The sequence below is a fragment of the Budorcas taxicolor genome, chromosome 21 (assembly GCF_023091745.1).
Source record: "Budorcas taxicolor isolate Tak-1 chromosome 21, Takin1.1, whole genome shotgun sequence".
In the NCBI taxonomy this organism is placed as follows: Eukaryota; Metazoa; Chordata; class Mammalia; order Artiodactyla; family Bovidae; genus Budorcas; species Budorcas taxicolor.
Genome location: NC_068930.1, coordinates 22,499,504 through 22,525,011, shown reverse-complemented (window position 1 = coordinate 22,525,011; position 25,508 = coordinate 22,499,504). Strand labels below are relative to the sequence as shown.

The 25,508-nt window shown below is 51.4% G+C and overlaps 1 pseudogene; it reads left to right on the top strand.

Annotated features, from left to right (window-relative positions):
* Positions 1–16,851, top strand: part of LOC128066593 (elongation factor 2-like) — a 320,034-nt pseudogene extending 303,183 nt beyond the window's left edge.
* Positions 16,852–25,508: the final 8,657 nt, after the last annotated feature.

Below are 25,508 nucleotides of genomic sequence, written 5' to 3'. Positions count from 1 at the left end.
CAGGAAGACATACAAAATCAGAAAATGTTATTTGCATGAAAAAAACTAAATCTGAAATTAAAAGCCTCCCCACAATGAAACCAACTGGTTTTGTCAATCAATGCTTCCAAAAATCTAGGGAAGAAAACAGCAATCTCACAGGAACTCTCAGGGTAAACAAGGAACACTCTCCACCTTGTTTTCGAAGACTGGCATACTGCTACTGCTGCTAAGTCACTTCAGTCGTGTCCGACTCTGTGTGACCCCACAGACGGCAGCCCACCAGGCTCCCCTGTCCCTGGGATTCTCCAGGCAAGAACACTGGAGTGGGATGCCATTTCCATCTCCAATGCATGAAAGTGAAAAGTGAAAGGGAAGTCGATCAGTCCTGTCACACTCTTAGCCATCCCATGGAGTGCAGCCCAGCAGGCTCCTCCGTCCATGGGAGTTTCCCGGCAAGAGTACTGGAGTGGGTTCCCATTGCCTTCTCCATGGATTATAGGAACATTAAAGATGCACACACACACACACACACACACACACACACACACAGAGTTCACTGTGTGAGGTGATGCGTATGTTGAGCAATCATTCCATGATGTCTATGGGCATCAAGTCATCACAGTGTAGACCTGAAATACACAAAAACTGTCTCTGTCACTGACTGCTTAGTGAAGCTAGGGTTCTAAAATCAGGACCTGGCACCTTATAGCTGGCAGGTGTGGGAACTCGGGTTCATGTGCAGGCTGTACACTCTCTTAATCACATGTGAGACCTGAAGCAACCAAGCCACTCTCCATTTTTCTTTTTCTGTTTTCCTCTGTTCCCCTTGCCATTTGTGTTTAACAGATTCCCAGCATTGAGTGAGCAGCGTCAATGCAGCAAGAATGTTTCCCCGTTTAAGGCAGGAGCATGTAACACCAGCAGACTTCCCAATCACCCCTGGGTGCTGCATCACACAGAAAAGCAAAGAAACTCGACATTCCCGAGACAGAGCTGCCCGACGGCAGTGGGGACTATGGTCCCCCAGGTGTCCCAAGGGGACCCCCAGGGGCTAGGAGCCCATGCTGGGGCCCACAGCTTGAGGCCACACTTGCCTTTCCACCATTCTGAAGGTCCTGGCAGAAGAAAGCCAGGCCATGGAAGGGGGATGGTGTGGGACGCAGGGCAGGACTGACTCGGGTCTGTGCTGGGCTCCACACCCAGTCACCACCCTTGGAGTGTACAAAGTTCTTGGGGTCATTCTGGGTATCTGGCAAAAAGCAATGGAGCTAAAGTCACTTGGCGTGGTTTTTAAGGAAAAAACCTCACTGAAGATTCACTCAGCGCCAGCCTCGGCCCCTACTGAGATGCAGACTCCTGGTCATCCTAGGCTGTGCCCGCAGCCCACCAGGGCAAGGGCAGCCTCCCGGACACAGGGTGACACATGGCGTTCTTCCCCCACTTTGAATGAAGGGCTGCACCCCCCTGGATTAACCCGGCTCACCCCTCCACTTCTGATGCTGAGGCCCCCGTGACTCCCACGACCAGAGGATCCAGCCTCTCCCGGGGCCTCCGTGTCACGGCACAGGCCTTGTCCGTGTGGCCCCAGCAGGCAGGGTGAGTCCTGTGCGGAGCCTCCCAGCTCGTTGGCCTTGCTGCTCACATCAGGGCTGTGCAGGAGCACTGTGGGTCCACTGAATGAGTGGATGAGGGCCCCTAACAATGACAGTGATGACGACGAGGAGGAAGAGGTGAAGGGGGCGGAGGTCCAAGTGTCAGTCCCTGATTCAGGCATCTGTGCGTATTAACTCATTTAACCTCACGACAAGGTTGTGTGTCTGTGTGTGGGGGGCAGGGGCCGGTCCTGCCACTGTTCTCACCTTGGAGCCGGCAAGTTCACTCTCAGTGTCCAGGGGTGGCTGCAGCCACTGGCCACAGACTGGACAGCTTTAACACAAACTCATTCGCCCCCAGTTCTGGAGTCAGAAACCTGTGATCAAGGTGCGGGCAGGGCTCAGCTCCCTCCAGAGGCTCCAGGGGAGGGTCCCTCTGGCCTGGTCCAGCTCTTGGGGGACCCCAGGCCTCCCTGGGCTTGTGGCCACATCACCCCGATCTCTGCGTCCATGTGCCAAACCTTCTCCCCTGGGTGGCTCTGCGCTTCAGATCACTCCCTCTTCTCTTCCAAGCACACCTGCCATTGGATTTAGGGTCCACATGCATCCCGGGTGATTTGGTGCAGAGGTCAGTAAATTATTTCCATCTGCCGAGACCATTCATAGGAATAAGGTCACATTTGCAGGCTGTGGAAGGATGGATGGCTTTCGGGGCCACCACTCAAACCACCATACTGGTCATGAGGCCGCCGGGCAGAGCCTCCCTGGGCTTGGTGCAGGGAGCTTCGAAGAAGCAGGGCTCCAGGACTTCAGTCCTAAGGCTGCCTCAAGAAGACAGTTAGGATCAGGACATTTGGGCACAGAGAACAGGTGAGCAGGGCCCCAAGGTGTGCTGGTGGGCGTGGGGCTCTCCTGCAGGGAATCTGGAGCCTGACATGACAGCCCAGGGCCAGGGGACATAGCGCATGGGTTTGGGAATGGACACATCCCAGCACAGACGAGGGGAGGCAGGCATGGGCGCTCAGGCCGGGGAAGCCCAGATCTTCCCGCTGCCCTCAAGGGGCAGGTCAGATGGGCACTGGAGGGAGCCGCAGTTTAAACGACAGGGGTCGCAGTCCCGGTCTGCTGCTGGGTTGTCTCTGGCGAGTGACTCAGCCTCTCTGAGACCATCTATTGCTCCTCTGCAAATCTTTGCCATATGTGACTTGCTTCACAGTTGAGGGGAGATCTTGGTGCTCTCAGCATCCCCGCCCAACCCCGTGGCTGAGGCTATGCCATATCTCCACGACCTTGAAGCCGCTAAGTCCACCCCTGCACAGACTCTTTGCAAAGAAGCTGGAAGCCGCTTCCCCTACCATAGGAAGCCGTGAGGCACCGAGACCCAAGAGGCAGCAACGCCTCTAGCCTGGGGGCTCCCGGGCGCGGGGTTGACCACATGGGGCAGCGGGAATGACCACGGATGGCCCCATACGGCCAACCCCGTCTTTCCTGTTACAGCTCCCGTTTATTTCTATGCGTTCTGTTCAGCCACATGCAAAGACCCAAAATATATTCCTCCGAGTCCATGGAGATTTCTCTCGATGCTGGTCAAGAAGCAGTGCCCGGGCCACATCCCTGGGAAAACACGCTCAGCTGTTTATGTAAGCGACAGGGTCCCTCCAAGTAAAACATCTGGCAGGACTGGGAGAGGGTCGTGGGACTCGGTGGACGTGTGGGATGTCCTCGTTCTTACACATATAGGATGTTTTAAACCCTGGTGCCTGGCCTGACAGCAGTCTGCTCCCGGCAGGAAGAAACCATAAGATGCTGGTCCCCTCCGCCAGCAGGACGCCCCAGAGTGGTGGCTTCTGGCCGGACTGGCCCCTCGGGTGGGGAGTCTGGAGGCCACAGAACTGCAGGGGCCTCGAGCCTTGGCGTGGGCGTGGGAAGGCCAAGGGGCTCGGGGAGAGGACAGGGTCAGGGCCCTTGCAGTGGACCGCCGCCAAATGCTGGACAAAGACAAGAAATAACAAATGTCATACTTTAAAGTTCCTAAAGAGCCAAGAAGGCCCAGGAGAGTGACCAGGTCTGTGCCGTCCGAGGTGTGGGAGGGGAAGGGGAGGCTCGCCCAGCACAGACTGGACTGGTTTAAACCTCCACTCCCGGCTCAACTCACAGGAACAGCGACCTCACCATAGTTGTTCCCGGCACTTTCCTTTTAGAAGGAAGAAGGGAATCACAGAACAAGCAAAAACGTCCCCGTGGGGATTCCTTGTGGTCGAGGATGCCAAGGGCCCCTATTCGTCCCCACGGCTGCCTGAGCCGCTGTGTTATATGTCACAGCCACCCATCTTCGCTGAAGGGCAGCCTCCTAGCTTGTTGGAAGGTTGGGGTCCTTAGCTCCCCCCAGAGGGCTCCCGGGCAGCACACCTCCCCAACCCACCCTGACCCCACAGCTGCCACCCACCCCAGAGGGCCCCGTCACTGCCATCAAGGAATTAGGGGTGCCACGTCTCAGGCCTGAGGGTGGTGGGCGCGCTTCCACGCCATCTTGTGTGTGAACCCCAACTGGCTCATGGTCCAGCAGGAGCTGTGGGGAGCGTGTGTACATGGCAGGGACACACAGGACGGCTTCCGAGCACCGCCGGGCCAGGAAGCCGCAGAGCCCCGGTGGGAAGCCTGGGTCGGACTTCTGACCACCACAGGGGACTGGTCAACCTCCCCGCTGTGCCCTCGGCTTCCTCAGCTCTAAGGATAATACCACCACTCGGAGGGCCTCTGATGCCAGGGCCGCTCTGTGGGAGAGGCCGTGTTCTCCTCGAATGTGTTCAAGGCACGTGATGGCTGGTCTGTCCCTAATGACCGGGTGCATTCTTGGCAGCCCTGGGTCCTGCCTGCTCTTCCTGTTGGCACCGGGGTCCCACGTGGGTGTGAGCTGAAAGGCTGGTTCCAGGCTGAGTCTCTCTGCTTAGGTGACAGACGTGCCCCCCGGGAGGGAGAGCGTCTGGCATGGGGTGGGCCTCATCCCCTCCTTCTGATCAGCGCCAGGACCACCCTCCTTCCAGTTCCCGGAGTTGGAAGACAGGGGCCCTTTCTGGGTCACCTGAACGTGTCATCTCACAGGAGCCTTGGTTGAGGATATTTGCTGAGTGATCCATGGGGCCGGGGGCACAGTCCTGCTGAGTTCCTACTATGTGCTGGCCGAGGATGCTCCTGAGGTCCTTCCCCAACCTCTGGCAGCATCCTTGGGTTCATTTTAATACTCGTGGACGAGGGGGCAGGCTGGGACTGCCCTGGGGGCTGACCCTGACTTGCTCACGCCTGCCTTCCACCTGGACGGCTCCCGAAGCGGACAGCAAAGTGCTCAGTCCCTGGGAAAGGGTCTGCAGGGAGGCATTTCTGCTCTGTGGTTCCTGCTGACCACGTCAGCACCGCCCAGGAGGAGTGGTCACATGGGGTGCTGGCATAAGCATGCTTTCTCCACATCCTGGACATGGTACCCTTGACTGTCTCCAGTGAGCCAGGACCCAGAATGCAGTCTCTCAGGGAGCTGGGGCTGCAGGACCGGCTGGGGCAGATTTACCCCTCAGCTTCGGCATAGGGTCTGGTTCCTGAGGCCTGGCTTCTTGAAGGAATAAAAGACATGTATTCATTCACAGTTCTGCTTTGATGATTGGTGGGTAGGTTACTCAGATCCACCCTCTCATGGAAAACAAAAACAATCAAAAAGTGTCACGCCTTTAAGTTAGTGAAGACCTGAGAAGACCCAGAGGAGCAACTGCCCAAGAGGAGGAGTCCAACAGAAGACTCCTCCCCCCCCCACCCCCCCATGGAGCTGGACTCCCAGGAGACGACACTTTCAGGTGACCCAGAAAGGACCTCCCTCCTCCAGCCTCGGGAATGACAAGGAAGGTGGTTCTGGTGCCGAGCAGGAGAAGGAGCAGGTGAGGACCCCAGTGGGTCCAGGCATGTCAGCCCGTGACCTTGGTTCTAGGTAACCCTATCCATAACACCCTCAGATGAGTGGAGAATGCAAGTGCCAAGTCTTTCTGGATAAGGACACCTTCTTCCCAGGCTTGGGAACTGCCTCACGGGTTATGGAAGAGTGGTGGCCGTTATGGAAGAGCGCCAGGCACACCAGGATAAAAGACAGCTGGAGGAGAACCAGCAGAAGTGACCCCCTCAGCTTTGGGATTCTGAGAGGATTTGATGGATAATACATCTAATAAATCAGCTAAGCTCATCTCATTTAGAGAAATGAACCTCAAGATAGAAAGGTCCTGCCAAGGACAGGAAACCATTAAAGAAAATGACACAGCCAACTTGGAAAAGAACCAAACAGAACGAGCAGAAATAAAAAGGTGTCATAACGAGAAGTGAAAATACAATAGACGCGTTTGAAGACACCTGGCCTCTTCAGGAAAAGGAGACACGTGGCCACTCAGCAGGGGCATGCTGATAATGTATGCAGCCCCCTGCCCAACCCCCTGCTCTCCAGGAAGGAACCCTGATCTGCAGCTGCATCATTTGCCAATTTCCGTGGTGTAAATTCTCCCGCTGTGGCCTGTTTCATGTACCAAAGGGTTAACACCCGGCTGGCAGAATTCCCGATGAGCCAGAGAGAGCCAACTCTGGCACACAACCGGCCTAGAGACATGGGAGGACATCAAAACCGCAACCAGAGGGGCACAGATTTCAGCCCGACTACCTAGGACCAGGGAAGAGTCGTCCTTGGGGAACTTTAAAGACAAGACTCTTAAAACATGTCCAGAATTCACTTGATAACTTTGCCATTTCCTTCTCCACTTTAGAACAAGTACGCTTCCACAAAACCAGGAGAGGCCCAGAGGGAGCCAGGTGGGGTGTAGAAAAGCCTCAGCACTTAAGACTCAAGAGACATAAAAACTTTACAGCCAAAGAAATGAATGTGTAATGGTGGAATTATGAATAGAGATATGAATAGCTTCGGGACTAGACAATGGCCCCTGACACCTCACTGTAGGAGAGGCTCATGGCACAGGCACTAAGCCTGGGGGTAGGAGTGAGATGGAGGCTGAAGACCACATTTTGTTGTTGTTCAGTCACTAAGTCACGTCCGACTCTTTGAGATCCCATGGACTGCAACACACCAGGCTTCCCTGTCCTTCACCACCTCCCAGAGCTTACTCAAACTCATGTCTATTGACTCCGTGATGCCATCAAACCATCTCATCCTCTGATGCCCCCTTTTCCTCCTGCTCTCAATCTTTCCCAGCATCAGGGTCTTTTCCAATGAGTCAGCTCTTCACACGGGTTGGCCAAAGTATTGGAGCTTCAGCTTCAGCATCAGTCCTTCCAATGAATATTCAGGGTTGATTTCCTTTAGGATTGACTGCTTTGATGTCCTTGCAGTCCAAGGGACTCTGAAGAGTCTTCTCCAACTCCACAGTTCCAAAGCATCAATTCTTTGGCACTCAGCCCTCCCGACAGTCCAGTTCTCACGGTTCAGGGCCAAGAGTCTGACGTGAGAACCCAGCACCCACGTTCAACTGCCCCTGTCCAGCCCAGTGGCCTTCATCTCCTTGCCCCACCTCTCAGAGCCTCAGTTCCTTCCTGTGGTAAAGGGATCTGACCCTTTTACCACAAGCCAGGTCAGGATGCCCACAGAAGGTGGGGTGGGGATGGGGCTTTGCATCCAGGCTGACAAGTCCCTGAGAACATCTGTTGCTGCATTATCCTTACATACGGAGTTGTTGAAATTAGACCTGAGGTGCCCCTAAGTCGAGAACCCCCACTCCAATGTCCAGGCTATGGGGACGGACCCCCACTCCCAACTCCATGCTCATCACCACACTTAGCCAAGTCTGGGAACTGTCTCAGACACCAGCTCATGCCCACAAAGCCTCAGCTGGAAACTGCAAGAAACATGCCCCTCTCCCCTGTCCCATGTCCATGGCAACCCTGCCCACCCCCCAGCAGGTGAAAGCCCCTCCATTCTAAGGTGGAAAAACCAAGGTCCCGAGTGGGGAAGCCACTTGCCTGAGGCTGCTCAGCCTTCAGGAAGTGGCCGGGCTGGGTCTGGACCTGCACACATGGCCACACGGGCTGTGTGGGGTCTGAGCCCCTCTGGGAGCTCAGGTACCCTTACCGCCTGACCAGCCATCCTGGAGTCTGGTGTGGAGGTGGCTCCCGTCCTCCAGTAGGCAGTTGCTCGCTTGCTTTTCAAAAAAGCAATATCCAAAAGACGGGAAACAGATACCGCCACGGCCCACACCAACTCCGGGAAGGAATGAGGAGAAACTACAGCCTGCCAGCCGTAGGGTGCGGTGGCGAGCCCTGAACGGCAGCTTGAAAGCAAACTGACCTCGTAGGGTTCACATGTCTGCGGCCTTAACAATTGGCCGAATCCGGAGTCAAGTTCAACATCAGGGAGGTGTGGGCCTCGGTCACCCCCAGGGCATAGTCGGGATTTTCCTGTGTGGCTTTTCAGCAGTTACCAGTGGACATACATAATGCCCTGGCTTTGAGTCTGCCCTTGAAAAATGCTGATGGGTTTCAGTTACAAGGAAACATGTTGGCCCACAAGCTGCTCTTGTCCATTTCCTGGGAACCCTGGCCGCTAACCCCACAGCCATCGGAGGGACAGAGCAGTGGGGAATGGGCGGAAGAGGCGCTCCTGCAGAAGGCAGGCCTGGGCCACCTGCCTCCAGGACCTTTCCCTACCATTTCCATCCTGTCTGCTGTCCCAGGGGTCTCTGACATGACATCCTTCCTGGACCCTCATGTGTGAAACTGACTTCGGGGGTCGTCTCTGGATTAAGGGGTCAGATCCTGATTTGACAATGAGGGCCCCTCTCGTGGGTGGCTGGGGAAGCAAGTTTTAAGCTGAGGTCCTCTGGGCCCACGGTGCCTGGCGGAGGGTCGGGGGGCAAGTGGGTCACCTGTGGTCACAGCCAGTTGGCCAGGCTCAGGCTCCATCCATCCTATACGCAAAGTTATGAGCATGTTTCTTCCAGACCCACCACTTCCCCCTCCACTGGGTTCCTGACCCAGGCACCCAGTGCTGTGTATGGGTCTCTGTCTGGGGTACATCTGGGGCACTGGACAGGGGATTGGGGACTTGCATAGACACTGGAGGGGGGGGCCTTCCTTGGGGAAGTTTCTGACAGTTCCTGGGAAACAGGCCTGCACGCTCCTCGCACCTCTAAGCATGGACCAGGGTCAGCAGTTTATACACCCTGGGAGCAGGTGAGAGGTGCACTGTGGGGCACTCCTAGACCTGCTAAAAGTCAGAACCTGCATCTTGACGACCTCAGGGGCTTCCGTGCACACCCCGGGACCCTGCACCGAGGCAGCCAGGCCAAGGCTTGGTCCCCACCAGACCACCTGCCCTGCTCAGCTCTCCAACCACACCCATCCATGGCTGTACTCGAGGGGTCCTGCGTGAGCTCCCCCCATTCCTGGGATAACTGCTTGTGTGTAAAGACTCAGCTTTGTAGCGGGGTGAATGGTGCCCTCCAAAAGAGACACCCACATCCCAACTCCCCATATTTGCCAGGGGGCCTTTATTCATAAATCGGGTCATTGCAGAGGAAATCAAGTTAGATAAGGTTACAGTGGATTAGGTGGGCCTTATGCAGAATGATGGGTGTCTTTATAAGAAGAGAAGAGACACACAGAGAGGAGGAGGCCATGTGAGGAGGAAGCCGAGGCTGAGGGGATGTGGCCACAAACCCAGGAACACCTGGAGCCCCAGAAACTGGAAGAGCTGGGAGTGACGCTCCTCCAGAGCCCAGGTCGGGGGGCCCGGTCCTGCTGACCCTTGACTTTAGACTTCTGGCCCCCAGAACTGGGAGACTGTCGATTAGTATTGTTTTAAGCCTCCCCACCACCCCAGTTTGTGGTCGTCGGTATCAGAAGCCCCACCTGGGACACTCAATGTTCTGTGTCCCTAAGATCCACCAATCGACCGCTACCTCAGCCAGGCCAGTCTTCCCCCGGTCATCACGGGATGTCTTCTCAACAATAAACCTCCTGACTCGGGAGAAAGGCTCACGCTGCACACAGGGGCCCCATCTGTGTGGGGCTCAAAGCCCATGTTGCCTCAGAGCGGCTCAGCCTCACACACCTGCTGGCCCAGGGGGAGCAAAGGGGGTCACACACCTCTGAGCCCCTGTGCCCTCCACACCCCGCCCAGTCATAACTGCAGACGACCGGGCCAGCAGACATTTCAGGAGGGCAGACTTGCTTATCTGCCCCCACTGCTCTTGCTTCCCTGTCCTTTTGCATCCCCCCAGCCCTGCTTCTGGGCTTCCCTTGGGCCTCCCTTGGAGCTCAGCGGGTAAAGAATCTGCCTGCGATGCAGGAGACCTGGGTTCGGTCTCCTGGGAAAGGCTACCCAGTCCAGTGTTCTGGCCTGGAGAATTTCATCGACTGTATAGCCCATGGGGTCGCCAAGAGTTAGACATGACTGAGCAACTTTCATTTCCTTCATCCTTGCTCCTGGTCCAGCCTGTCCAGCTGGCCCTCGTGTTTGGGCCCGGGGGACACTGGTGACATCTGGGGACATTTTCAGTTGCATTTATGAATGCTGCAAGATATTAAATGCCAACAACACCAAGGCTGAGAAATCCCACTTTAAGACTCTTCATCTTTTGGAGGTCATTGTTTGAGTATCCAACGGAGTCTATGGATTTCTTTCTCCCTGGGGAAGCATGCAGAAGCCCCAATTTTGTTTCACAGTGGGCAAGGTAGTGTGACTGGGCTCTCTCCGAGGCTATTTTGTTCCCCAAACCTTCTCACTTCTTGTAATCAGAGCACACCCGGGAATGAGTCTTCCCTGACATCTCTCCACTACTCAGGTTGGTGTGGACCCGCACACACCCTGCACGCTGCCTGTGCCCAGTGGCCGCTGAATAGACTCTGGTCTCGAGCAGGGGCAGGTAACAGAATTCCTGGGGACTGATTCATCTCAGGGGAAAGCTGAGGGTTGCAGGGGCCATGGAAAAGTCGGTAATGATCTGAAGACACCACAGGAAGATGGCTCATGCTCAGCTCCAGCTTTTTGAAATCTTGAACCATTTAGTTTATGCCAATAAGAGTTTCACCTAAAAAGGGCCCAATCAGAGACTTCCCTGGTGGTCCAGCGGTTAACACTCTGCCTTCCAATGCAGGGACAGTGGGTTCAGTCCCTGGTTGGGGAACTAAGATCACCGCATGCCTCGAGGTGTGGCCCCCAAATTTTGTTTAAAAAAGCCCACTCAACTGCTGAAAAACTTTTAAGGCTATAGAACCAAATTATCACTGATGTTTGGGGTCACTGTGACCTTGTGATTTGTATTAATAATAAGAAATACATTTTTGGTCTTTGCCCCCGGTCCTGGCACAGAGCTCCTAAAACTCTGGGAATTACCGAAGTGGGGAGAGCAGTCAAGGTGTCTCTTGTTAGGTGAATGAGGTGGCTTTTCGGAGAGTGCCTCCTTTCCAAAGGGGGGCGCTGCTTGCCAGGGCAACTAAGCACATGGTTAAGGATTGGAATTTCCTGTCCCTCCTCTGCCCCACTCCTCCCCTGACCATGTCTGGGAAAGCCAAAAGGGCTTCTGGTTGAAGCAATCACCAACAGCCACTGATTTAATCAATTGTGCTTGTGTGATGACTCCTCCATAAAAATCCCCAAACAGGGTCTGGACAGCTTCTGGGTTGAGGAACACATGCAGATTTGGGGAAAGTGAGGCTCGGAGAACATGAAGTTCCGTGCCTCCCCCACACACACCCTGTCCTATGTATCCCCCTCCATCTGCTGTTCCTGAGTTTATTACCTTTTACAATAAGGCTGTGATCTACTAGGCAACATGTTTCTCTGAGTTCCGCGACCACTCCAAAAATTAATAGAACCCAAAGTCATTAGAACCTCGGAACGGGTAGCCAGCGGGTCAGAGCCCAGGTGACAATCTGGGCTTGCAAATGATGGCTGGAGTCGGGGGAGAGTCTTGTAGGGCTGGGCCTTTAACCTGTGGGGTCTGGAACTACCCCCAGATAGGCAGGGTCCACACTGAGTTAGGTTGCAGGACCCCCAGCTGCTGTCACAGAAGTGCTGGGTGATGCCGGGGAAACAACACATGCATGTTGGAACTGGAAGAAGCCTCGTCACTTACTAGTAGAACTCGATCTTTCCTGGTGGCCATAACCAATGTCTTTATGCCTGATGTTTATTTCAAAGTCAGAAGATTTAAAGAAGATATGTGTGGTGAAGGATTTAACTGGACTTGGAAAGGCTCTTCTTTCTCCTTTGTGAGCGTGGCCATTCCATTATCATATGAGCAATAATGATACATGACTGAATACTCACATCACCAGTGAGAACTTCCCGAGTGCTAGACTCTAAGTGAAGTACTTTAGAATAACCCAGTGATGTAATGAGTTGTTTCCCAGACGGTTCAGCAGAAAAGAACCCGCCAGCCAGTGTAGATTGTGAAATGCAGGAGACCTGGGTTCAGTCTCTGGGTGGGGAAGATCCCCTGGAGGTGGAAATGGCAATCCATTTCCGTATTCTTGCCTGAAAAATTCCACGGATAGAGGATCTTGGGTGCTACAGGCCACAGGGCTGCAAAGAGTTGGACACGAATGAGCACCTGAACATGCACACAGTCGTGCAAATACTGCTGGTTTCTCTGTTTGACAAATGGTGAGACATCATTGCTGTTGTTGTTCAGTCATCCGATTTTGTCTGATTCTTTGTGACCCCATGGACTATACACTCCAAGGAATTGTCTAGGCCAGAATACTGGAGTGGGTAGTGTTTCCCTTCTCCAGGGGATTTTTCTGATTCCCCGCATATTGTAAGAGTCAACTTGAGAATTCTTGTTTTTTATTTCATTTCAAATAGCCTTTGCGTATCTGAAAGGACAGTGTAGGTACTTTCGAGATGTATTCTGCAAAACAAAGCCCTTTTGGCAAATGTGGTCATGATCTCCAGGTCGGCATTGCTGTGGTAAGTGTCACATCTCAGCCAGAAGCCAGATCCTAAGCCCTTCCTCTGGCAGAAACAAAGTCACAAAATAAGCCAAGCAAGGGAGCTGGAAAAACAAACCACACCAACAACCAGAAACTCATCCCTCATGAGACAAAGCTAGAGAAAAAGCCAACATCCGTGTGGCCCCAAAACCCTCTTGGCAACGAATGTCCAGTAAGGAAGAGACGAAACATATCAAGTTCTAAGGAGAGGCAATGCCCATGGCCAGTGTGGTTTAGCAACGGCCTGACTGCTCAGATGTAGACACACACCAATGTAAACCCTCTGCAGACGGCAGTGATGGTCATCACCATAGTAAGTGTTTAGTCTGGTGACAACCTGCTCTGGGCACCACATAAGGGAGCAGACCTGATTCTCTTCCTCTGCCCCCACACCATTCACTCATGAAGGCAGCTCAGGTGCTATCGAGCCCTGCCTGCCTGTCTGGCTCGTCCATGAGCTGTGACCACCTCCAGGGAAGGACTCCACCTTCTCTTCTCTCTGCACCATGAACCTGCACACAGGGGGCCTTCACAACCTCAGGAGACTCACCCCACCCACACTATAGCCAGAACCCTCCCCAGGCATTAAAACAGCTGTGGAGTCACTTTGGCCTAAGCCCTGGTTACGGATCCCTGCAACCTACTACAGCCTCTACAGCGTGAATGATCAGGTCCTTTATACACAGATTCCTGGCTGTGAGATTCGAGCTTTGGATTCATTGTCAGCTCTGTCCCTCCCGTGGCAGCCAGGTGGGCCGCGATGCAGACAAAGGAGCTCATGCGCTGAGTTTCAAGGGAGGCATTGAAAGGACAGCGATGGAGGCAACCTGTTGCAAACTGAGGGAGGGTCCCTACGTGTCTCAGAAAAGGCCTCTGGTGTGCAGGTGTGGAGGAGGGCTCCCACGGTGCAAAGGAAAGAGAGGTACTCAGGGGCAAAGGCTCATAGCCTCTCCTGTAGCAGCTCCACTTGGTAGCTCGTGAACAGTGGACAGCCAATGTGGTCACATGAGTGTGACTCTTATTCCCTCACAAAGCAAGAGAAAGGGGGCAGGGTATGGGAGAACCCGGAGGGTGTGGTGGGGCGGATGAAGGGAGGTGTCCTTCCTCTCTTCAGTGCAAATTGCTTTTGTGAGTCTCAGAGCTTCCAGACGGCAGTTACCAAGTCAGGTCCCCACAGTATCCAGTGTGGGCTGGGTGCCTTAGCCCCTGTCACATGGACAAGCCACACCATATGGCTTCCCTGGGTTCTAACAGCAGGATCTGGGGAGTTTGTCTAGGTGCACACTTCCTTGCTGTAGCTGTGTCACCTGTTACCCGCTTCTCTGAGCCCGTTTTGTCCTCTAGAAAAAAGACATCGATTGCTACCTTAGCAGGTTGCCACCTTAATCCTGTGAAGACTAATTAGGGGAATCCTACAATTAATAGCTGGCCTTACGAGATATCAATGAATAGCTGGCCTTAAGAGATACTGGGCTGCTCGGCGCGACCCAGCTCGCTCGGATCTGCTTGGGAGAATCCACCGCCATCCGCCACCATGGTGAACTTCACAGTAGACCAGATCCGGGCCATCATGGACAAGAAGGCCAACGTCCGGAACATGTCTGTCATTGCCCACGTGGACCATGGCAAGTCCACTCTGACAGACTCCCTGGTGTGTAAGGCGGGTATCATCGCCTCTGCCCGGGCTGGGGAGACCCGCTTCACTGACACCCGGAAGGACGAGCAGGAGTGATGCATCACCATCAAGTCAACAGTCAACGGCCATCTCCCTTTTCTACGAGCTTTCAGAGAACGACTTGAATTTCGTCAAGCAGAGCAAGGATGGCTCTGGCTTCCTCATCAACCTCATTGATTCCCCTGGGCACGTCGACTTTTCCTCAGAGGTGACAGCCGCACTCCGTGTCACTGACGGTGCCTTGGTGGTGGTGGACTGTGTGTCTGGTGTGTGTGTGCAGACAGAGACGGTGCTGCGCCAGGCCATCGCTGAGCACATCAAGCCAGTGCTGATGATGAACAAGATGGACCGGGCCCTGCTTGAGCTGCAGCTGGAGCCTGAGGAGCTCTACCAAACCTTCCAGCGTATCGTGGAGAATGTCAACGTCATTATCTCTACCTACGGCGAGGGCGAGAGCGGCCCCATGGGCAACATCAGGATTGACCCCATCCTTGGTACTGTTGGCTTTGGATCTGGTCTCCATGGTTGGGCCTTTACCCTGAAGCAGTTTGCAGAGATGTATGTGGCCAAGTTTGCCGCCAAGGGCGAGGGACAGCTAGGGCCTGCTGAGCAGGCCAAGAAGGTGGAGGACATGATGAAAAAGCTGTGGGGAGACCGGTGCTTTGATCCAGCCACTAGCAAGTTCAGCAAGTCAGCCAATAGCCCTGATGGCAAGAAGCTGCCACGGACGTTCTGCCAGCTCATCCTGGACCCAATCTTCAAGGTGTTTGATGCAATCATGAACTTCAAGAAAGAGGAGACGGCAAAACTAATTGAAAAACTGGACATCAAGTTGGACAGTGAAGATAAGGACAAGGAGGGCAAACCACTTCTGAAGGCTGTGATGCGCCGCTGGCTGCCTGCTGGGGACGCCCTGCTGCAGATGATCACCATCCACCTGCCTTCCCCTGGGACAGCCCAGAAGTACCGCTGTGAGCTCCTGTATGAGGGTCCCCCAGACGATGAGGCAGCCATGGGCATTAAAAGCTGTGATCCCAAAGGCCCTCTCATGATGGACATTTCCAAAATGGTGCCGACCTCTGACAAAGGTCGGTTCTATGCCTTCGGCCGGGTCTTCTCAGGGCTGGTGTCTACTGGCCTGAAGGTCCGCATCATGGGACCCAACTATACTCCTGGGAAGAAGGAGGACCTGTACCTGAAGCCGATCCAGAGGACAATCCTGATGATGGGCCGTTACGTGGAGCCCATCGAGGATGTGCCTTGTGGCAACACTGTGGGTCTGGTGGGCGTGGACCAGTTCCTGGTGAAGACTGGCACCATCACCACCTTCGAGCATGCCCACAACATGCGGGTGATGAAGTTCAGCGTGAGCCCTGTTGTCAGGGTCGCTGTGGAGGCCAAGAACCCGGCCGACCTGCCCAAGCTGGTGGAAGGTCTGAAGCGGCTGGCCAAGTCGGACCCCATGGTGCAGTGCATCATCGAGGAGTCCGGGGAGCACATTATCGCGGGGGCTGGGGAGCTACACTTGGAGATCTGCCTCAAGGACCTGGAGGAGGATCCTGCTTGCATCCCCATCAAGAAATCTGACCCAGTTGTCTCGTACCGGGAGACTGTCAGTGAGGAGTCGAACGTGCTCTGCCTGTCCAAGTCCCCCAACAAGCACAATAGGCTTTACATGAAGGCGCGGCCCTTCCCTGATGGCCGGGCTGAGGACATCGACAAGGGCGAGGTGTCCGCACGCCAGGAGCTCAAGCAGCGGGCCCGCTACCTGGCTGAGAAGTACGAGTGGGACGTGGCTGAGGCCCGTAAGATCTGGTGCTTCGGCCCTGATGGCACGGGCCCCAACATCCTCACGGACATCACCAAGGGTGTACAGTACCTCAACGAAATCAAGGACAGTGTGGTGGCTGGCTTCCAGTGGGCCACCAAGGAGGGGGCACTGTGCGAGGAGAATATGCGGGGCATGCGCTTTGACGTCCATGATGTGACGCTTGCACGCTGATGCCATCCACCGTGGGGGTGGCCAGATCATCCCCACAGCTTGGCACTGCCTGTATGCCAGTGTGCTGACTTCCCAGCCCCGGCTCATGGAGCCCATCTATCTTGTGGAGATCCAGTGCCCGGAACAAGTGGTTGGTGGTATCTACGGTGTCCTGAACAGAAAGCGGGGCCACGTCTTTGAGGAGACCCAGGTGGCCGGCACTCCCATGTTTGTTGTGAAGGCCTACCTCCCTGTCAATGAGTCCTTTGGCTTCACCGCTGACCTGAGGTCCAACACGGGTGGCCAGGCCTTCCCCCAGTGTGTGTTCGACCACTGCCCGGTGACCCCTTTGACAACACCAGCCGCCCCAGTCAGGTGGTGGCGGAGACACGCAAGTGCAAAGGCCTGAAGGAAGGGATCCCAGCCTTGGACAACTTCCTGGTCAAGTTGTAGGCGGCCTCTGCTTAGCCTGCCACTGGGTGGGACTTGGCGCGGCCCCTGCGCCCAGGGACAAGTGACCACAGCAACAAGCCCCCACATTCTCCACAACACCTCGAGGCTGTCCAGACCCAGTAATGCTCTGCCTGACAGGTTTCTGGGGCCCACTTCGTGCCATCACTCAACATGAACACTTGATGCTGTTTCTTTCGATATTTCTTTCCAGATTTTAGGGGCAACAAGTGCCCTCGGAGCAGGGACTTATCTGGCCGGTGGGAATGCGGGAGGGGATGGGACAACCAATACTTTTTTGTTGAGAGGGAAACTTAATGTCAAAAAGTTAAAAATAAACGCATTAAGAGGTTTATTTGGGTAAATGGCCCCTAGTGGATTTTCCTCCAGAAGGGGCAAGAAACAAGCGGGTAGATGTTCTCTTTGGACAGAAGCTAGAAGGCAGGAAACCCCGCCTGCACAGTGTCACTGAGCACCTCCAGCTGTATTAGTGCCATTGGAATAATAAACTCAACATGGTGGGAAAAAAAAAAAAGAAAAAAAGAGAGAGATACTGGGCTTCCCTGATAGCTCAGCTGGTAAAGAATCCTCTTGCCATGCAGGAGTCCCAGGTCTGATTCCTGGGTTGGGAATCCTGATCCACTGCAGAAGGGACAGGCTACCCACTCCAGTAGTCATGGGCTTCTCTTGTGGCTCAGCTGGTAAAGAATCTGCCTGCAATGCAGGAGACCTGGGTTCAATCCCTGGACTGGGAAGATCCCCTGGAGAAGGGAAAGGCTACCCACTCCAGTATTCTGACCTGGAGAATTCCATGAACTGTATAGCCTATGGGGTCGCAAGAATCATACACGAATGAGGGACTTTCACTTCATTTTCAAGAGATACGACCTGAATCCAGATTAAACTGGCGTCTCCAAGTGTCATCTGGCATTTCTTCCCTGAAGCCAGCCAAAACCCACACAGCTGCATTTCCAGGGTCTCCACTTAGCCAGCTGGACAGAAAACCCAACATGGTTCAAACAAGCTGACAGGCAAGCAGGAGAGGACTCACAGGCAGACCGCTTCCCTCCGGTTTCAGGTGGAGCTCCGGGACCACAGCAGGAACCGGCACTCTCAACCCCTGGGCTCAGCAACGGCCTCATTCTCAGGCCAGCAGCTCTGCCCTCATGGGCTCAGGAAGGTCACCAACTGCCCCAGGCTGACCTCACGCCCCTCCCACTGCTGGAGCCTGACCTCACCCAGCCCCACCCCTTCTGGCAGAAGGCGAGCTCCTCTTCCCTTGCTTCCAGCGAGAGGCCCGGCCCTGGGCCCCGATTGGTCACCGCACCAGTCCTGAGCCAATCACGGTGGCCAGGAGGGATAGAACACACCGACTGGCCAGGTTCAGGTCATGTGACCATACTCTCCAGGACACGGGTGAGTTGCTCCCCCTGTGTCAGCGGTGGAGACAGTGCGATGCCCAAGAGCAGGGCTGAGAGTCCAGTCACTGTGTCCGTGTGCTCAGTGTCCTGGGACGTGCCTGCGCATCCTCTCTACACACCACTTTGTCCTCTGCAGGCAAAATATTCATGACACACCTCTTTCCTTCCCAAGCGCTGTTTCACGCACCCACATTCAAGGGAGCAGGGCCTTCTGTTTGAAGATAGGTTATGAGATCCTCTCTTGACCTCTGGGCTTGGTACTTGTATCATGTTAGAATAATTTATTCGGTCTAAAAACCCCCACAAGCACCACCACATGCAGCTTTGCGTATTCAGGATTCTTAGCTGTTCTGAGTTGAGGGCATGGCCCACGGGCCTCCCAAAGGGAATGAATTTTGTCCAAGGAAGCACCTGAGAGGCTGAATCACTGAATCACTTTGCTATACACCTTAAACAAACTAATTATTGTAAATTAACAATACCTGAACTTAAAAGATATTCCTTCATCCAAAATTGTTCGAAATTCTGTAAAGTTTTTCTTTCAGTCGTTGGTTCTTCAGTTCAATTCAGTTCAGTTCATTTCAGTTCGTTTCAGTTCAGTCGCTCAGTCTTGTCCAACTCTGCGACCCCATGAACTGCAGCACGCCAGGCCTCCCTGTCCATCACCATCTCCCGGAGTTCACTCAAACTCACATCCATCTAGTCGGTGATGCCATCCAGCCATCTCATCCTACGTCGTCCCCTTCTCCTCCTGCCCCCAATCCCTCCCAGTATAAGGGTCTTTTCCAAAGAATCAACTCTTTGCATGAGGTGGCCAAAATACTGGAGCTTCAGCTTTAGCATCATTCCTTCCAAAGAACACCCAGGGCTGATCTCCTTTGGAATGGGCTAGTTGGATCTCCTTGCAGTCCAAGGGACTCTCAAGAGTCTTCTCCAACACCACAGTTCAAAAGCATCAATTCTTCAGTGCTCAGCTTTCTTTACAGTCCAACTCTCTCACCCATACATGACTACTGGAAAAGCCATAGCCTTGACTAGACGGACCTTTGTTGGCTAAGTAATGTCTCTGCTTTTGAATATGATATCTACGTTGCTCATAAATTTTCTTCCAGGGAGTAAGCGTCTTTTAATTTCATGGCTGCAGTCAACATCTGCAGTGATTTTGGAACCCGAAAAATTAAGTCTGAAACTGTTTCCCCATCTATTTCCCATGAAGTGATGGGACAAGATGCCATGATCTTTGTTTTCTGAATGTTGAGCTTTAAGCCAACTTTTTCACTCTCCTCTTTCACTTTCATCAAGAGGCTTTCTAGTTCCTCTTCACTTTCTGCCATAAGGGTGGTGTCCTCTGCATATCTGAGGTTATGATATTTCTCCCAGCAATCTTGATTCCAGCTTGTGCTTCTTCCAGCCCAGCGTTTCTCATGATGTACTCTGCATAGAAGTCAAATAAGCAGGGTGTCAATATACAGCCTTGACGTTCTCCTTTTCCTATTTGGAACCAGTGTGTTGTCCCTGTCCAGTCTGTTGCTTCCTGACCTGCATATAAGTTCCTCAAGAGGCAGGTCAGGTGGTCTGGTATTCTCATCTCTTGAAGAATTTTCCATGGTTTATTCTGGTCCACACAGTCAAAGGCTTTGGCATAGTCAATAAAGCAGAAATAGATGGGTTATTTTGGAACTCTTCTTTTTTGAAGATTCAGCAGATGTTGGCAATTTGATCTCTGGTTCCTCTGCCTTTTCTAAAACCAACTTGAACATCTGGAAGTTCACGGTTCACGTAGTGCTGAAGCCTGGCTTGGAGAATTTTGAGCATTGCTTAAGTTGTGTGTGAGATGAGTGCAATTGTGTGGTAGTTTGAGCATTCTTTTCCTTGCCTTTCTTTGGGACTGGAATGAAAACTAACCTTTTCCAGTCCTGTGGCCACTGCTGAGTTTTCCAAATTTGCTGGCAACTTGAGTGCAGCACTTTCACAGCATTGTCTTTCAGGATTTGAGATAGCTCAACTGGAATTCCATCGCCTCCACTAGCTTTGTTCATAATGATGCTTTCTAAGGCCCACTTGACTTCATTCCAGGATGTTTGGCTCTAGGTGAGTGATCACACCATCGTGATTATCTTGGTCGTGAAGCTCTTTTTTGTACACTTCTTCTGTGTATTCCTGCCACCTCTTCTTAATATCTTCTGCTTCCGTTAGGTCCATACCATTTCTGTCCTTTTTTGAGCCCATCTTTGCATGAAATATTCCCTTGGTGTCTCTAATTTTTTTGAAGAGATCTCTAGTCTTTCCCATTCTGTTGTTTTCCTCTATTTCTTTGCATTGATCACTGAGGAAGACTTTCTTATCTCTTTTTGCTATTCTTTGGAACTCTGCATTCAGATGCTTATATCTTTCCTTTTCTCCTTTGCTTTTCACTTCTCTTCTTTTCACAGCTATTTCTAAGTCCTCCCCAGACAGCCATTTTGCTTTTTTGCACTTCTTTTCCACGGGGATGGTCTTGAGCCCTGTCTCCTGTACAATGTCACGAACCTCAGTCCAGAGTTCATCAGGCACTCTATCTATCAGATCTAGTCCCTTAAATCTATTTGGTTGTTAGTATGTTTCTAATTGGTTTGGTGGTGTTTTGTGAGGTAGGGATCCAACTTACTTTCCCATATGGATACCAAATTGCCCCAATGGGATGATTCTTTTGTCCTTTCTCCTGGAAATGTCCTTTCTGGGTTTGCATATTAAAAAGCTTTTTTAAAAATGCCAAGTATCAAGCGCTTCAGATCTTTTCTAATTTGTAGAGCTCCCCAGAGGCATGTTTCCTTTTCTGTGTCTTTTCTTTGCATTTCACCATTGCCATTTTCTGGTATACATAAGTACCCTCAGAGGGTTCTCTGTAGTGAACCGTGTATGTTTCTGTGAGAACAGAGGATGTGAGCATGGAGGAGGGTCTGAGTCCATAGTGACCATGTGACCATGCTCAGCAACCCCAATATTAAGTCTGGCTGAGACCTCCTAAGGCAAGGTCTGTGTTTCGTCCTCTCGGTGTCTGGATATGCAGAACGATGTCGGTGGATTGGGACTTGGATCTCTGGGTCCAGCAGTGTAGAGATATATCCATAGCCTGCTTTTCCATTATATTTTCCTCCTGTAGGCTCTGCTGAGCTGGTGTGGAGATATTTCTGCTAAAAGCTTGAGAGGTCGTCAGTCTTTCTGCTTCTCATCCCCTGCCTCGCCTGTACTTCTGTCATTTTTTAAAAATTTAGCTAGTTTTCAATGTTGTCCATCCTTGTGTCATTCTGACCCTCAGGCCCCTGTGGTTTAATAGACCTCCAGCTCCCAAGAGCTCTTTGCCTGGTGGAGACATGGAGAACTCAGGGAGCAACACTACATCACACTGGAGCCTGGACCAGAGAGAAGGTTCTTGCCAGGAAGGCTCCATCCCTGCTGTGGGGGGTTCGGAGTTATCACTTCTGATTGTGCATGGCCCTCGGTGCAGGCCCCACTCTGAGATCTGGAAAGGAGGTGGCTTCCCTCATTGACACAGAACTAGTATTTGTTTGTCCTCGTCCTTGTCCAGTCCCGTTCCGCTCCCAGGCTCTACCCTTGACCCTCGCCCACAGGATCAGGAGAGCCCAGTTCTAGAGGAGTTTCATACAAGGAGAGGCTCCTGGAGACACTCCAACCCCTCGGCCTAAATAAGCATTTCCTTGGAGTTTCACAGCCCTGGGAGGAGACACTGGTTTTGTGTTCACTTTACAGTTGAATATGTTGAGCCTCAGATCATTGTGTGATTTGCCCTGGGTCACTCTGCAGGTCAGTGGGTGAGCTGGGATTTGAACCCAGACTCTAGGTCTTGGAGCCCGTGACTGTACAGGTATTTCTGCCCCTCAGTTAAATTTATTTCAGGGTTTGTTTTTTGTTTTTTTTTTTTTTTGTTTTTTTTGGATGCATTTGTATATGGGACTGTTCTGTTCTCTTTCTGATGGTTCATATCTTGCTATGTTGCCGAGTTTATTAGTTTTAATAGTTGTTACTTGGTGGAGTTTTTAAGGTTACATATAAATCCTGTTGTAATCGAATAGTGACAGTGCAACTTCATCTGTTCTGATGGGGATGCCTTTAATTTCCTTTTCTTGCCTAGTTACTCTGGGAAGGACACTTCCACTGCTATGATGAGCAAGGTAGGTGAGATTGGACATCCTTGTTCTTTCCTGATCTTTCAGGAAAACCTCTGGTGGCTCAGATGGTAAAGCATCTGCCTACAGTGTGGGAGACCCAGGTTGGATCCCTGGGCTGGGAAGATCCCCTGGAGAAGGAAATGGGAACCCACTCCAGTACGCTTGCCTGGAAAATCCCATAGACGGAGGAGCCTGGTAGGCTACAGTCCACGGGGTCGGCAAGAGTCGGGCACAACCGACAGACTTCACTGTCACTTTTTACCTCTTTACCACTGAGTTGGATGTTAGCCGTGGGCTTGTCTTATATACCCTTTAGTATGTTCCATGTATAGCCACTGTACTGAGAGATTGTATGAAAATTGATGTTAGCCTTTGTAGAAAGCTTTTTCTGCAATTATTGAGAAGATCATGTGATTTTATTCTTAATTTTGCTTATATTGTGTATCACAGTGATTGATGTGCAGATCATAAATCATGCTTGCAGGCACAGAATAACTTACATTTGGTCACAGTGTATGATTCTTTTAATGTATTCATCAATTTGGTTTGCTAATATACTTTTAAGGATTTTTACATCCATGTACAGCAGAGTCAGGGTTCTCTGGTGGTTCATATGGTAAAGAATCTGCCTGCAACCCAGGAGACCTAGGTTTGACCCCTAGGTCAGGAAGATCCCCTCGAGAAAGGAATGGCTACCCACTCCAATATTCTTGCCTGGAAAATTCTCTGGACAGAGGACCTGGTGGGCTACAGTCCATGGGTCACAAATAACTGGACATGACTGAACGATTCACACTTACAAGACTACTTCTTGACATTCTTAATATCTAAATTTAAGATTTTCTCTCAGTCAAAAATTACAGTCAAATACAAAATGTCAAAAGTCAAAGAGTCCTTAGAAATAAATGACAATAAGGTATAACAGATGAAAGCAAAAAGGACTCCACATAATTTACTTTTCATAAGAATTTTAGATCTTCAGAGGAATTCTCATTAAGCTGAATTAAAATGCAAGCTTTAGTTTAGAATGGAAACTTTTTTGGTATTATGTTTCTATGTCGAGACTGAAATTTCATTATTTATGTATATGTATTAAGCAATACTGTGTGGATATTAAAATCATATTTTCAAAACCTTTAATGACATTTATAAGTACTTATAGTGGAAAAACAACTAGGAAGAGAAGATGATCCCATATAGGTTTAATGACATTGCATATGTGTTGAATGATAGTTTTCAGACTGTATTTATTTATTTTTAATTGAAGAATAACTGCTTTACAATGCTTGGTTGGTTTTCCTCATACAACAACACAAGTAAGCCCTAAGTATATTATCCACTCTTCGGTGAGCCTGCCTCCCACTTCCCAACATCCCACCATCCCACCCTCTAGGTCGTCACAGAGCTCCCTGCTGGGCTCCCTATGTTATATAGCAACTTCCCACTAGCTAGCTAGTTTGCATATGGTAGTGGCTATGTTTCAATGCTACTCTCTCAATTTGTCCCCCCCTCTTCTCCAGCTGAGTTCACAAGTCCTTCCTCTACATCTGTGCATCTATTCAGTTCAGTTCAGTGGCTCAGTCGTGTCTGACTCTTTACAACCCCATGAACCCTAGCACACCAGGCCTCCCTGTCCATCACTAACTCCCGGGGTTTACCCAAACTCATGTGCATTGAGTCGGTGATGCCACCTAACCATCTCATCCTCTGTCATCCCCTTCTCATCCTCTGTCATCCTCTTCTCCTCCTGCCTTCAATCTTTCCCAACATCAGGGTCTGTTCAAATCAGTCAGCTCTTCATCATCATGTGGCCAAAATATTGGAGTTTCAGCTTCAACATCAGTCCTTCCAATGGACACCCAGGACTGATTTCCTTTAGGATGGACTGGTTGAATCTCTTGCAGTCCAGGGGACTCTCAAGAGTCTTTTCCAACACCACAGTTCAAAAGCATCAATTCTCTGCTCAGCTGTTTTTATAGCCTGACTCTTACATCCATACATGAGTACTAGAAAAATCTTAGCCTTGACTAGACAGACTTTGTTGACAAAGCAATGTCTCTGCTTTTGAATATGCTGTCTAGGTTGGTCATAACTTTCCTTCCAAGGAGTAAGCATCTTTTCATTTCATGTCTGCAATCACCATCTGCAAGGAAAGATATAAGCATCTGAATGCAGAGTTCCAAAGAAGAGCAAAGAGAGATAAGAAAGCCTTCCTCAGTGATTCATGCAAATAAATAAAGGAAAGCAATAAAATGGGAAACACTAGAGGTCTCTTCAAGAAAATTAAAGATACCAAGGGAATATTTCATGCAAAGATGGGCTCAATAAAGGACAGAAATGGTATGGACCTAACAGAAGCAGAAGATATTAAGAAGAGGTGGCAACAATACACAGAAGAACTGTACAAAAAAGAGCTTCACGACCAAGATAAAAACGATGGTGTGATCACTCACCTAGAGCCAGACATCCTGGAATGTGAAGTCAAGTGGGCCTTAGAAAGCATCACTACGAACAAAGCTAGCGGAGGTGATGGAATTCCAGTTGAGCTATCTCAAATCCTGAAAGACAATGCTGTGAAAGTGCTGCACTCAATTTGCCAGCAAATTTGGAAAACTCAGCAGTGGCCACAGGACTGGAATAGGTTAGTTTGATTCCAATCCCAAAGAAAGACAAGGAAAAGAATACTCAAACTACCGCACAATTGCACTCATCTCACACGCTAGTAAAGTAATGCTTAAATTCTCCAAGCCAGGCTTCAGCACTATGTGAACCATGAAGTTCCAGATGTTCAAGCTGGCTTTAGAAAAGGCAGAGGAACCAGAGATCAAATTGCCAACATCCTCTGGATCATGGAAAAAGCAAGAGAGTTCCAAAAAAACCCATCTATTTCGGCTTCATTGACTATGCCAAAGCCTTTGACTGTGTGGACCACAATAAACTGTGGAAAATTCTGAAAGAGATGGGAATCCCAGACCACCTGACCTGCCTCTTGAGAAACCTATATGCAGGTCAGGAAGTAACAGGACATGGAACAACAGACTGGTTCCAAATAGGAAAAGGAGTACGTCAAGGCTGTGTATCGTCACCCTGCTTATTTACCTTCTATGCAGAGTGCATCGTGAGAAACGCTGGGCTGGAAGAGGCACAAGCTGGAATCAAGATTTCCGGGAGAAATATCAATAACTCAGATATGCAGATGACACCACCCTTATGGCAGAAAGTGAAGAGGAACTAGAAAGCCTCTTGATGAAAGTGAAAGAGGAGAGT